Source organism: Lycium barbarum, chromosome 9, assembly GCF_019175385.1.
Source record: "Lycium barbarum isolate Lr01 chromosome 9, ASM1917538v2, whole genome shotgun sequence".
NCBI classification, from domain to species: Eukaryota; Viridiplantae; Streptophyta; class Magnoliopsida; order Solanales; family Solanaceae; genus Lycium; species Lycium barbarum.
In genome coordinates this window covers 93441539-93455586 of record NC_083345.1, presented here as the reverse complement: position 1 = coordinate 93455586, position 14048 = coordinate 93441539, and positions in this window count along the sequence as shown.

Genomic DNA, 14048 nt, shown 5'->3' with positions numbered 1-14048 from the left:
GACTTGTGGGCATCAGAAAAAGGCACACTGATGCAGTTTAGCCGAGCGCTACTGCGCCAGCGAGAGGGAGGACCGCTGTGGCACAAGTAACTGATAAGTAATATGTCGCGCTGGTGGATCATTGTTCGCCGTAGCGAGTCAGCCATAACGGGTTAGTATCCGCTACAGAGGACTCAAGGAAATACTTACCTACAGCCATGACACACGTCCCTTCATGAGCAGCACTGCTATAGCGTGCACATGACCCTACAGCATGCCCTCAGAATTGGTTCCAATCTACCATAGTGCACAAACTTTAGCCACAGCGTTACCGCTGCAGCAGTAGTATCGTCTGCTACAGCGGAAACAACACCAGTAAACCAGTGTACCTGCTACAATTTTTTAACCTGTTAAAATTTAGAAAAAATGTAGAAAACAATTTCCCAAACACAACCACCTGATAAAAACACAAAGCCCTACATGGGCAAAAGTTATCAAATCGTCTAACCAGTAAGAACAAAACAAGAAAAAACATGAAAACCAAATTGTCTGAAACATCTAAGGAAACAAAAACCAAATGAAAAGATTGTTTTAAAACATAAAGCCCTACAAGGGCAGCATCACAAAAGGGGAAAGACACCCCTACTCCAGCATCCGATTCGTCAGCTCATCATCATCTGAATTGCCATCTCCTCCACCCTCGGCGCTATCCTCGGTCTCGTCCAAGAAGGAGTAGTGGTCCGGGTCATCTCTATCCTCAATTGGAAATCTCGCATTTGGCTGCATCAACATGAATAAACCCTTGCTTGCCTCGAGATTTACCCCTCCTCATCTCCTTATCTAGGCCCTATTGCAACTTGAGGAGATGCTCCCCATGATCCTTACATATAGTGGTGTAAACGTCCTGAAGAGTGTCCATTTGGGTCTTCATCTCCCCCTGGGTCTTCATGTACTGATCCTGTCACGACCCCACTAGGGGCTATGACAGGTACCCGGGGCTAACCACCGAGCACCGCTCGTACCATGACCCATCGTACACATCAAGCGTTCAATTATTAATCTTATACTAAAATCAGAGGAAAACCATTTTTCACTTGCAACATATTTACCTTATATACATGAGCCCTCCGGCTATCAAAATAATACATATACATATGAGGAGAAACCGTGAGACCATACTACCCACACATACGTATCTACGAGCCTCTACTAGAGTACTAGACATATGGACGGGACAGGATCCTGTCATGCCCAAAACATATATATACGCAAAAGAATAAGTCAATGGCACCTCCGGAACAATGGTGTGCTCTCAAGTCGGCCAATAGCTTCTACGAGTCGGATCACCTCCCTGTCGACCTGTGGGCATGAACACAGCATCCAAAGAAAACGGATGTCAGTGCGAACATTGTACTGAGTATGTAAAGCATGAATGAAATGAACATAATATAGAAATCATAAGACATAACATGAACATACAACCTGCGTCATTTTTAACGGTGGATACATTTCATACATATATCATATATAATCGTAGTACATGTATTATCATAGCGCATACATCATCGTATCATATATATATCATCATCGTTATCCCGCGTTCGGGTAACCATCATATGCCGCCCACTAGTGGTGTCATGCCCGGCCCTCTAGGCTCGGTGTAAACATAGCAGCCCGCCATTGCGGTGACATTCCCGACCCTCTAGGCACGGTGTAATCGTATGCAGCCCGCCTTCGCGGTGATAGGCCCGGCCAACTAAGCACGGTGGAATCATATCGTCATATAGTCAACATAAACTTATCAATATCACACAACTCATAGGCATATCCTAACCTTATCATAACTTAGCATCATCATACATTCATCATTAATCATACATTAAAGCTTGAAGGTAACCATGGCTATGTCGGGGTGACATGTGGTCGTGAACCCCCGACTACGTTATGAAGTGATCATAATCGTCATATCTCACCTTGGAGGGACTAACATTTTAAGGTGAGTGCACACAAGGAAAAGCATCAATGGAACTATACTTAGGGTCATTAGATTAAATAAACATAATATCGTATCCATAGCAAGAACTTTATGGAATTAGCATATCATGGAATCTAGAACATTTAGGCTCAACTCGTAGTCATCATCATCATGCTCACATCGTATCTCTTTTCTTTATCTTATGAAAAGCTCTTTATAACCGTAGACTCATAATTTCTTATGTGTAGGAAAGTCATGGAAATATAGGAGGATTCATGCCATGGAGTCATGCCTTAGAAAGAAGGGACTAGCCTTACATAACTCTTTCATTTAACAATTCTATCGTTTGATCATTTTCCTTCGATGCTCGCGTTTCTACCTTTAAGAAAGTTCGTATTAACCTTAGCTAATCGATTATAAAAACATGCTTTCTAATGCTAGAGAAAATTGGGTAGCATTTCCTTTGTTTATAAAACTTTCCTCATTTTACATATCAACTCCCAAAAATCCATAACAACATTCACAATATTATAAACAACAATCATCATTCATCTACATTATCCACATTTCACAATTTCACTTCAATTCCTCCATAATAATGGTCATAGTTCACTATTGCATTTTCTCACATATAATACTTATCCCATGTTCTAAATGTCACTTATACCATAGTTATAATCACAACATATAAATATTCATGACTCATTCAAAACTACTACTCAAAATCTCATTATTCTCATCTTTGTGACCCATTTTCTATTTCCTTCTACAATCTAAGTCTTTCAACCTCTCATTACCTTAAACAACATGGAATGATCATAAAGCTCACCTTAGATAATGGAAGAATAAACCTTAATTGGAAATACTCTTGTTGCAACAAAACCCTAGTTCACAGCCATTGGAACTCCTTGGCTTGGATGAACTTCAATGAGTTTATTACACTTGATTTTGTTGGTTTGATGAAGTTGATCATAGATTTCCCTTGGGTTCTTGTGGATGAAGAATAGAGAGGGTTCTAGAGGATTCTTTAAGTGTGAAGTGAGGAAATGAAATACCCAATCATCAACTTGAAATTCTAAGTCTCGCCGGCAGTTGTCCGCATAAGTTTTTTGGCGTCTTTGGGCTGTCAACAATCGATCTCGGATCACCTTGACTTTTTCTACTGCTTGTTGAATCAACTCAAGGCCTATTAGCTGTAATTCTCCTATTTTAAACCATCCAATTGGAGACCTGCACTTCCTTCCATATAAAGCTTCATACGGAGCCATTTGAGTACTGGAATGGTAGCAATTATTATATGCAAATTCAATAAGGGGTAAGTGGTCATCCCAACTACCACCGAAATCTAGAACACATGATCGTATCATATCTTCCAAGGTCTGAATGGTACGTTCGGCATGCCCATCAGTTTGCGGATGAAACGTCGTGCTAAGCTTTACTTGAGTACCCAAACATTCTTGGAAGGATTTCCAAAACTTAGCTATAAATTGCGCTCCTCTATCTGTGATAATGGATATCGGAATACCATGGATTCACACAATCTCCTTGAGATACAACCTTGCATAATCTTCTGCTGAGTACGTAGTTTTGACTGGAAGAAAATGAGCTACTTTTGTCAATCTATCCACAATCACCCATATGGAATCATACTTACTTCGGGAACGAGGTAATCCTACAATAAAATCCATATTGATCACTTCCCATTTCCAAGTAGGGATTTTCATTGCTTGCAATAATCCTCCTGGCTTTTGATGTTCAATTTTCACTTGCTGGCAATTTGGACACTGAGCTACAAATTCTGCTATGTCTTTCTTCATTCCATCCCTCCAATAAATTAACTTGAGCTCATGATACATCTTTGTCGGTCCTGGATGAATAAAATACCGAGAATAATGAGCTTCGCCTAGAATTCGGCGATGCAATTCTGCAACATTCAGAACACATAACCTTCCTCGGTATCTAAGAACTCCCTCTATAGAAGTTTCAAATGGAGACTTCTCTTTTTCATGAAATGTGTCTCTATAACGGCTCAACTGAGGATCTTCATATTGACGCTCTTTCACTTCCATATTCAAGGACGAAACTGTGGGATTATTAATACCAATTCCTGCACTACCTGAATCAATTAGGCATACTCAAAGATTAGCTAATTGGTGAAGCTCATGAATTAATTCTTTCTTCTCCAGAGGAACTTCACATAGGCTGCCCATCGATCGGCCGCTAAGTGCATCAGCTACTAAATGCCTTCCCGGGGTGGTATAAAATACTCATATCATAATCTTTCAATAATTCTAACTACCACCTCTGCCGCAGATTCAACTCCTTCTGTTTGAAAAGGTATTGAAGACTCTTGTGGTCTGTATAGATATCAACATGCACACCATACAAGTAATGTCTCCATATCTTTAATGCATGAATAACTGCAGGCAATTCGAGATCATGAGTCGTGTAGTTCTTTTCATGTTTCCGCGGCTGCCTTGAAGCATAAGCGATGACTCTACCATGCTGCATTAACACACATCCTAACCCAACACCAAAAGCATCATAATATAGAACATAACCATTTGGCCTCTCTTTGAGTGTTAAGACTAGAGCTGAAGTCAACCTATCTTTCAATTCCTGAAAGCTACGCTCAGAAGCATCATTCCACTGAAATTTAGCTGACTTTTGGGTTAGCTTTGTCAGTGGGGCTGAAATAGAGGAAAACCCCTCCACAAACCTTCTATAATAACCTGCCAATCCTAGAAAACTATGGACTTCTGTATGCGTTGTAGGCCTTGGCCAAGTCTTCACAGCTTCAATTTTCTTAGTATCAACTCCAATGCCATCATCTGAAATAATATGACCCAAAAATGTCAAAGAATTCAGCCAAAACTCGCACATTGAAGATTTTGCATACAATTCTCGAGTTCGAAGAATTCCAAGAACAATACGTAAATGGTCTGCATGTTCTGATTCTGTGCGAGAGTATACCAGAATATCGTCAATGAATACTATTATGAATGAATCCAAGAGTGGCCTGTTACATTATTCATCAAATTCATGAACACTGCTGGAGCATTAGTTAACCCAAATGACATCACCCGGAATTCATAATGGCCACATCTCATTCTAAAACTTGTTTTGGGAATATCTTCTTCTTTAACTCTCACTTGGTGATAACCTGACCTCAAGCCTATTTGGGAAAACCACTTGGCACCCCGTAGTTTGTCAAATAAATCACCAATTCTCGGAAGAGGATATTTGTTCTTTATCGTCAGCTTATTCAACTGCCTATAGTCGATGCACATTCGTAGGGAGCCATCTTTCTTTCTTACAAATAGGAAGGTGCTCCCCATGGTGATGAACCGGGTCTAATAAACCCCTTCTCAAGCAATTCTTTCAACTGTGTCTTTAGCTCTTTCAATTCTGCCAGAGCCATTCGGTAAGGAGGAATAGAAATAGGCTTGGTGTCCGGCAACACATCAATAGCAAAATCAATCTCTCTTTTCGGAGGAAGGACTGGGAGTTCATCTGGAAATACAACCGACAATTCATTCACTACCGGAATGGATTGGAAAGTTGGCGACTTTGCTTCGGTGTAATGAACTCAGACTAAGTGATAAATATAGCCCTTAGCTATCATCTTTCTTGCCTTAAGGTAGGAAATAAACCTACCTCTTGGAGATGTTGTATTACCCTTCCATTCAAGCACGTACTCTACCGGAAATTGAAATCGAACTACTTTCATTCGGCAATCAACATTAGCATAACGTGGGGACAATCAATCCATACCCATAATCACATCGAAATCTAACATTTCCTGCTCAACTAAATCAGCTTTAGTCTGGCGGTCGCATATCACAATTACAAAAATTTTGTACACTTGTCTAGCTATCATGGGATCACCAACCGGAGTAGACACCTCAAAAGATTTAATTGGCACGGGTTTCACCACAATATGACCAGCAACATACGGAGTAATATAAGATAGGGTAGAACCCGGATCTATCAATACATACACATCATGGGCAAATACGGATAATGTACCTGTTACCACATCCGGGGAGGACTCAAGATCCTGTCGTCCGGCTAAAGCATACATACGGGGCTGAGTGGCACCTGAAGTAGATGCTTCCCCTCTGCCTCTACCTCGACCTGTTGGAATATGGGGAGTCTGCCCTACCGGGTGCACTGAAGAGGAACCAGCTGCTGATCCTGTGGGCTGAACCCCACCTCTACCATACCTCGAGGAACAATCATGCATCAAGTGCCCAGTCTGTCCACAAACACAGCAAGCATCTGTGCGCTGGCGACATGGCCCCGAAAGTAATTTACCGCACTGACTACATCGCGGTACTGGTGGTTTCCTCTGCCTATAATCTCCCCCAAACTGGGAACCTGAGGCCCTCGAACTCTGACCCTATCCTGAACGAAAGGAGCGATCAAATCTGCTACCCGTAACCCGAGGAGGTGCACTAGTCGCCGACTGGCATGAGTGTCTAGAATATGTCTGCCTAGATCCCTATCTATAATCACTACCTGCCCCCATAGATCTGGCCCTCTTGCTTTTCCCTCTATCAATATCACGATCACCCCTTTGGGGATATTGTTGTCCTTCTAAATTCGGGGCATAGGCTTGAATGCGGGAAATATCCATCCCATCTTGCAACGAAGCCGTTAAACAATCTTTGAACAAATGTGGCCCTAGGCCACTCACAAATCGGTGCACTCTATCTCCCATGTCGGCCACCATAGTCGGTGACTTGTTGACCCGAAGTAGCCGGTGGAGAAACTGGAGGCATAGGAACTGGAGCTGAAGCTCCCTCTTGTTCTTCTATAATAGGCGGAGTAGGAGAAGTATTAGATGGGGCCTCATTATATTGTTCGCCCTGTTCTACATTCATTGGTGGCTCTCTTTCTACCTGTCTTTTCATCGTAATCTTTCCCTTCTGGGCGGCCGTAGCTTTTCCCTTTGGCGGCATTTCTGAAATCATAGCACACTATTAGGGAGGAGATAATCTTATAACACAGCCCTATCGCACGATCTCTTAAGATGAAAGATGGTCATTTTTCCTAAATGTCATATAGCCTCATATTTATTAGTGTGGCGCGCATCACACCATAAACAAGACTACTAGACACGACTCGTAGACACTTCCTAGGATTGAACTGCTTTGATACAACTTTTGTCACGACCCGACTAGTGGCCATGACAGGTACACGGGGCTAACCACCGAGCACCGCTCGTACCATTACCCATCGTACACATCAAGCGTTCAATCATTAATCTTATACTCAAATCATAGGAAAAGCATTTTTCACTTGAAACATATTTACCCAATATACATGAGCCCTCCGGCTATCAAATAATAAATATACATATGAGGAGAAACCGTAAGACCATACTACCCACACAAACATATCTACGAGCCTCTACTAGAGTACTAGACATATGGACGGGACAGGACCCCGTCATGCCAAAAACATATATATACGCAAAAGAATAAGTCAATAGCACCTCCGGAACAATGGAGTGCTCTCAAGTCCGCTAATAGCTTCGACGAGTCTGGATCACCTCCCTGTCTACCTGTGGGCATGAACACAACGTCCAAAGAAAATGGATGTCAGTGCGAACATTGTACTGAGTATGTAAGGCATGAATGAAATGAATATAATAGAGAAATCATAAGACATAAGATGAAGATACAACCTGCGTCATTTTTAAGGGTGGATACATTTCATACATATATCATATATAATCGTAGTACATGTATTATCATAGCGCATACATCATCGTATCATATATATATCATCATCGTTAACCCGCGTCCGGGTAACCATCATATGTTGCCCACTAGTGGTATTATGCCCGACCCTCTACGCTCAGTGTAAACATAGCAGCCCCCCTAAGCGGTGACATGCCCAGCCCTCTAGGCTCGGTGGAATCGTATGCAGCCCGCCTTCGCGGTGACATGTCCGGCCAACTAAGCACGGTGGAATCGTATCGTCATATAGTCAACATAAACTTATCATTATCACACATTTCATAGGCATATCCTAACCTTGTCATAACTTAGCATAATCCTACATTCATCATTAATCATACATTAAAGCTTAAAGGTAACCATGACTATGTCGGGGTGACATGAGGTCGTGAACCCCCGACTACGTTATGAAGTGATCATAATCGTCATATCTCACCTTGGAGGGACTAACATTTTAAGGTGAGTGCACACAAGGAAAAGCATCAATGGAACTATACTTAGGGTCATTAGATTGAAGAAACATCATATCATATCCATAGCAAGAACTTTATGGAATTATCATATCATGGAATCTAGAACTTTTAGGCTCAACGCATAGTCATCATCATCATACTCACATCGTATCTCTTTTCTTTATCTTATGAAAAGCTCTTTATAACTATATACTCATAATTTCCGATGTGTAGGAAAGTCATGGAAATATAGGAGGATTCATGCCATGGAGTCGTGCCTTAGAAAGAAGGGACTAGCCTTACATACCTCTTTCGTTTAACAATTCTATCATTTGATCGTTCTCCTTCGATGCTCGCGTTTCTACCTTCAAGAAAGTTCGTATTAACATTAGCTAATAATTGGTTATAAAAACATGCTTACTAATGCTAGAGAAAATTGGTTTGTTTATATGACTTTCCTTATTTTACATATCAACTCCCAAACATCCATAACAACATTCACAATATTATAAAGAACAATCATCATTCATCTACATTATCCACATTTCACAATTTCACTTCAATTCCTCCATAATCATGGTCATAGTTCACTATTGCGTTTTCTCACATATAATACTTATACCATGTTCTAAATGTCACATATCAATATTCATGACTCATTCCAAGCTACTACTCAAAACCTCATTATTCTCATCATTGTGACCCATTTTCTATTTCTTTCTACAATCCAAGTCTTTCAACCTCTGATTACCTTAAAAAACATGGAATGATAATAAAACTCACCTTAGATAATGGAAGAATAAGCCTTGAGTGGAAATACTCTTCTTGCACCAAAACCCTAGTTCACTGCCATTGGAATTCCTTGGCTTGGATGAATTTCAATGAGTTTCTTACACTTGATTTTGTTGGTTTGATGAAGTTGATCATAAATTTCTCTTGGGTTCTTGTGAATGAAGAGTGGAGAGGGTTCTTGAGAATTCTTGAAGTGTCAAGTGAGGAAATGAAATAAATGAAATGAGGTTGGTCCCTTATATTTAATTTAGAAACTGTCCTGACCAGATTCTACGGACCAACATACGGTCCGTATAAATTATACTGGTCATTTGTCTGGCCATAGATTTAGTCCAGTGAAAGCTCCATTATGGGCACAACATACGACCTAACATACGGCCAGTATGTTTTATACGGCTAGTATGTTGGGCCATATAATGCCAGCTTTCCGATGTTCGTTCTCAATGTTACACCTCGAAAAAAAAATCCCATTAACGTATAGTGAATAGGCTAACGAAGGGCACGACGTAGACAATGTTTTGATAAGTAAGAAACAACATTTGGTGATTCTAAATGAGACTTCAATGACATTCGAGGTAGGAGACGGAAGTTGTTAAGGAAAGCAAGGTATATGTTGTGTGTCGGGCAAGATTTACGTGTACCGAATTAATGATGGCTTAACAATATTTTGGAGAAGAATTATAATGTCCCTTAGATAGTTAATGAGGTGTTAAACAAGTGTCAAGAAGGTTCCATAAGGATTGGAAGTCAAACGAGTCGACAAGAACGAACTTCGGAAAGCTGGTCATTATACAGCCCAACATACTGGCCGTATAAAACATACTGGCCGTATGTTGTGCCCAGAATGGAGCCTTCACTAGACCAAATCTACAGCCAGTATAATTTATACGGACCGTATGTTAGTCCGTAGAATCTGGTCGGGACAGTTTCTAAATTAAATATAAGGGACCAACCTCATTTCATTTATTTCATTTCCTCACTTCACACTTCAAGAATTCTCTAGAACCCTCTCCACTCTTCATCCACAAGAACCCAAGAGAAATCTATTATCAACTTCATCAAACCAACAAAATCAAGTGTAAGAAACTCATTGAAGTTCATTCAAGCCAAGGAATTCCAATGGCAGTGAACTAGGGTTTTGGTGCAAGAAGAGTATTTCCACTCAAGCCTTATTCTTTCATTATCTAAGGTGAGTTTTATGATCATTCCATGTTGTTTAAGGTAATGAGAGGTTGAAAGACATGGATTGTAGAACGAAAATGGGTCACAAAGATGAGAATAATGAGATTTTTAGTAGTAGTTTTGAATGAGTCATGAATATTGATATGTTGTGATTATAAGTATGCTATAAGTGACATTTAGAACATGGGATAAGTATTATATGTGAGAAAACGTAATAGTGAACTATGACCATGTTTATGGAGGAATTGAAGTAAAATTGTGAAATGTGGATAATTTAGATGAATGATTATTGTTGTTTATAATATTGTGAATGCTATTATGGATGTTTGGGAGTTGATATGTAAAATGAGGAAAGTTGTGTAAACAAAGGAAATGCTGCCCAATTTTCTCAAGCATTAGTAAGCATGTTTTTATAACCGATTATTAGCTAATGTTAATATGAACTTTCTTGAAGGTAGAAACGCGAGCATCGAAGGAGAATGATCAAACGATAGAATTTTTAAATGAAAGAGGTATGTAAGGCTAGTCCCTTCTTTCTTAGGCATGACTCCATGGCATGAATCCTCCTATATTTCCATGACTTTCCTACACATCGGAAATTATGAGTCTATGGTTATAAAGAGCTTTTCATAAGATAAAGAAAAGAGATATGATGTGAATATGATGATGATGACTATGAGTTGAGCCTAAAAGTTCTAGATTCCATGATATGCTAATTCCATAAAGTTCTTGCTATGGATACGATATGATGTTTCTTCAATGTAATGACCCTAAGTATAGTTCCATTGATGATTTTCCTTGTGTGCACTCACCTTAAAATGGTAGTCCCTCCAAGGTGAGGTATGACGATTATGATCACTTCATAACATAGTCGGGGGTTCACGACCTCATGTCACCCCGACATAGCCATGGTTGCCTTCAAGCTTTAATGTATGATTAATGATGATTGTATGATGATGCTAAGTTATGATAAGGTTAGGATATTCCTATGAGATGTGTGATAATTATAAGTTTTTGTTGACTATATGACGATACGATTCCACCGTGCCTAGTTGGCCGGGCATGTCACCACGAAGGCGGGCTGCATACGATTCCACCGTGCCTAGAGGGTCGGGCATGTCACCACTAAGGCGGGCTGCTATGTTTACACCGAGCCGAGAGGGTCGGGCATGACACCACTAGTGGGCGGCATATGATGGTTACCCGGACGCGGGTTAACGATGATGATATATATATGATACGATGATGTATGCGCTATGATAATACATGTACTACAATTATATATGATATATGTATGAAATGTAACCACCCTTAAATGTTACGCAGGTTGTATCTTCATCTTATGTCTTATGATTTCTCTATTATGTTCATTTCATTCATGCCTAACATACTTAGTACAATGTTTGTACTGACGTCCGTTTTCTTTGGATGCTGTGTTCATGCCCACAGGTAGACAGGGAGGTGATCCAGACTCGTAGAAGCTATTACCGGACTTGAGAGCACTCCATTGCTCCGGAGGTGCTATTGACTTATTCTTTTGCGTATATATATGTTTTGGGCATGACGGGGTCCTGTCCCGTCCATATGTCTAGTACTCTAGTAGAGGCTCGTAGATACGTATGTGTGGGTAGTATGGTCTCACGGTTTCTCCTCGTATGTATATGTATTAGATGCAGCCTCATTTTATGACTCGCCCTCTTCCACATTCATTGGCGGCTTTCTTTCCACCCGCCTCTTTGTCTTAGTCTTGCCCTTTTGGGAAGCTGTAACCTTTCCCTTTGGCGGCATTCTGAAATCACAACACGCTATTAGGGAGGGTAAAATCTTGTACATGGCTCTATCGCACGATCTTATAGAGGAAAGATGGTCATTTTTCCTAAATGCCTTGTAGCCCCTTGTTTATTGATTTGGCGCGCAACACACCATAAACAAGACTCTACTAGACACGGCTCGTAGACACTTCCTAGTACTGAACTGCTCTGATACCACTTCTGTCACCACCCAGCCAAGGGCCGCGAAGGGTACCTGGGGCTGACCACCGAGCACCGCTCGTTCTACTACTCATCATACTCATTAAGCCTCCTTTTTCGTTCATAAACTCATAATCATAAGAAAATCATTTTCATTAAGGAACATGAATACTTTTATATACATAAGCCCTTTGGCTATCAAAAGATAATGTACACATATCTACATATATACAGTAGTGACCTTGTGAGACAATATAACCCACACATACGTATCTACGAGCCTCTACTAGAGTACTAGACATATGGACGGGACAAGACCCCGTCGTGCCCAAAATACTTATACATATATATACACAAAAGTATAAACCCGACAAGCACCTCCGGAATAATGGACTGCTTCTGCAAATCTACTGATAGCTCCTAAAGGTCTGCGCCGTCTCCCTGTTTACCTGTGGGCACGAACATAGCATCCAAAGAAAACAGACGTCAGTACGAATATTGTACTGAGTATGTAAGGCATGAATGAAACAAACATAATAGAGAAATCACAAGTCATGAGGTGAAGGCAAAACCTGCGTGACCTTTAAGGATGAATACATTTCATAAATATATCACATATACATAATCGTCGTACATGAACCATCACAGCGTATACATCATCATGTCATATAATTCATCATCGTAGTACTGTAGCTTCTCATACACATAAAACATTATCCGTATTCGGCCACATGGTGGCTCGACAGTATCCGTATTCGGCCACGTAGTTGCTTGACAATATCACATACATATCTTCCGCATTCGGCCACGTAGTGGCTTGACCATATCACATGCATCATACAAGGATCAATATATCTCATCATTATCATTGCCATCACATACATCTCATAAGCTTATCGTAACCTTTCATTAATGCACACATTTAAATTTAAAGACAATCTATGAAAATCCTATCATATTCGTAGCACGAATTTCGTATAAGTATCGTATGATAGTCTTTATAATCTTTGGGCTTAAGTTCATCATTTCCATTATCATTTCTATAGTGTATCTCTTACCTTTATCTCACATGAAATCCTTTATGAACATAGACTCGTAGTTTCTCGAAACATTGGTCATAGGACATGCATTGAGGCTTATGGACAATCTATAACAATGTCGGGGTGACGTAAGGTCGAGAGCCCCTGCTTACATTATGGAGCCTTCATAGGTATTCCGCCTCACCTTGAAGGAATTAATATATAAGGTGAGTGTATACATCAAGCATTACCAATAGATCATAGTTAATGTCTTTAGCTTGGTTTAAACATTATACCATGAACTCTAGAATCTTTAGTCTTACACTTATCATCTCCGTTATCGTGCACATAACATGTCTCTTATCCTTATCTCACGTGGCTATCCATTAACATAGGCTCTTGGTTCCGGACTATAAGGAAGCCATGGAAATGTAGGTAAATAATATCATATCATAGGATTCATGCCTTGGAAAGAAAGGACTAGCCTTACATACCTTTTCCTTTAGCTATTCTACCGATTGATCATTCCTCTTCAATATTCGCGTCTTTACCTTCAAGAGAATTCGCATCAATGTCAGTTAATCGACTATAAGAACGCGTGACTATTTCTAAGGAAACTTGGGCAGCATTTCTGTTATATCCCCTGTTTTGTGAAATGGGATAATTCAAGATAATCGCGGGGAGACAACAATCAAGGCAACATTTTTTTTGCTGTTTGACACACGGGTTGTTTATGAAAAGTCTAGAAGTGGAGACAATGAAAATGGTTCAGAGCATAAAGGGGAATTCACAAAATGATTTGTGGTAATAATGAGAAGAGTCGAGGGGCAAAATGGGAACTTCATAAAAGTTTTGAAAGTTTATAAAAATTTCCATGTTGGTTGTGTGGCATAAGTATGTGCCCACATTTCTTTGGGGGGCTAAAGTGTATC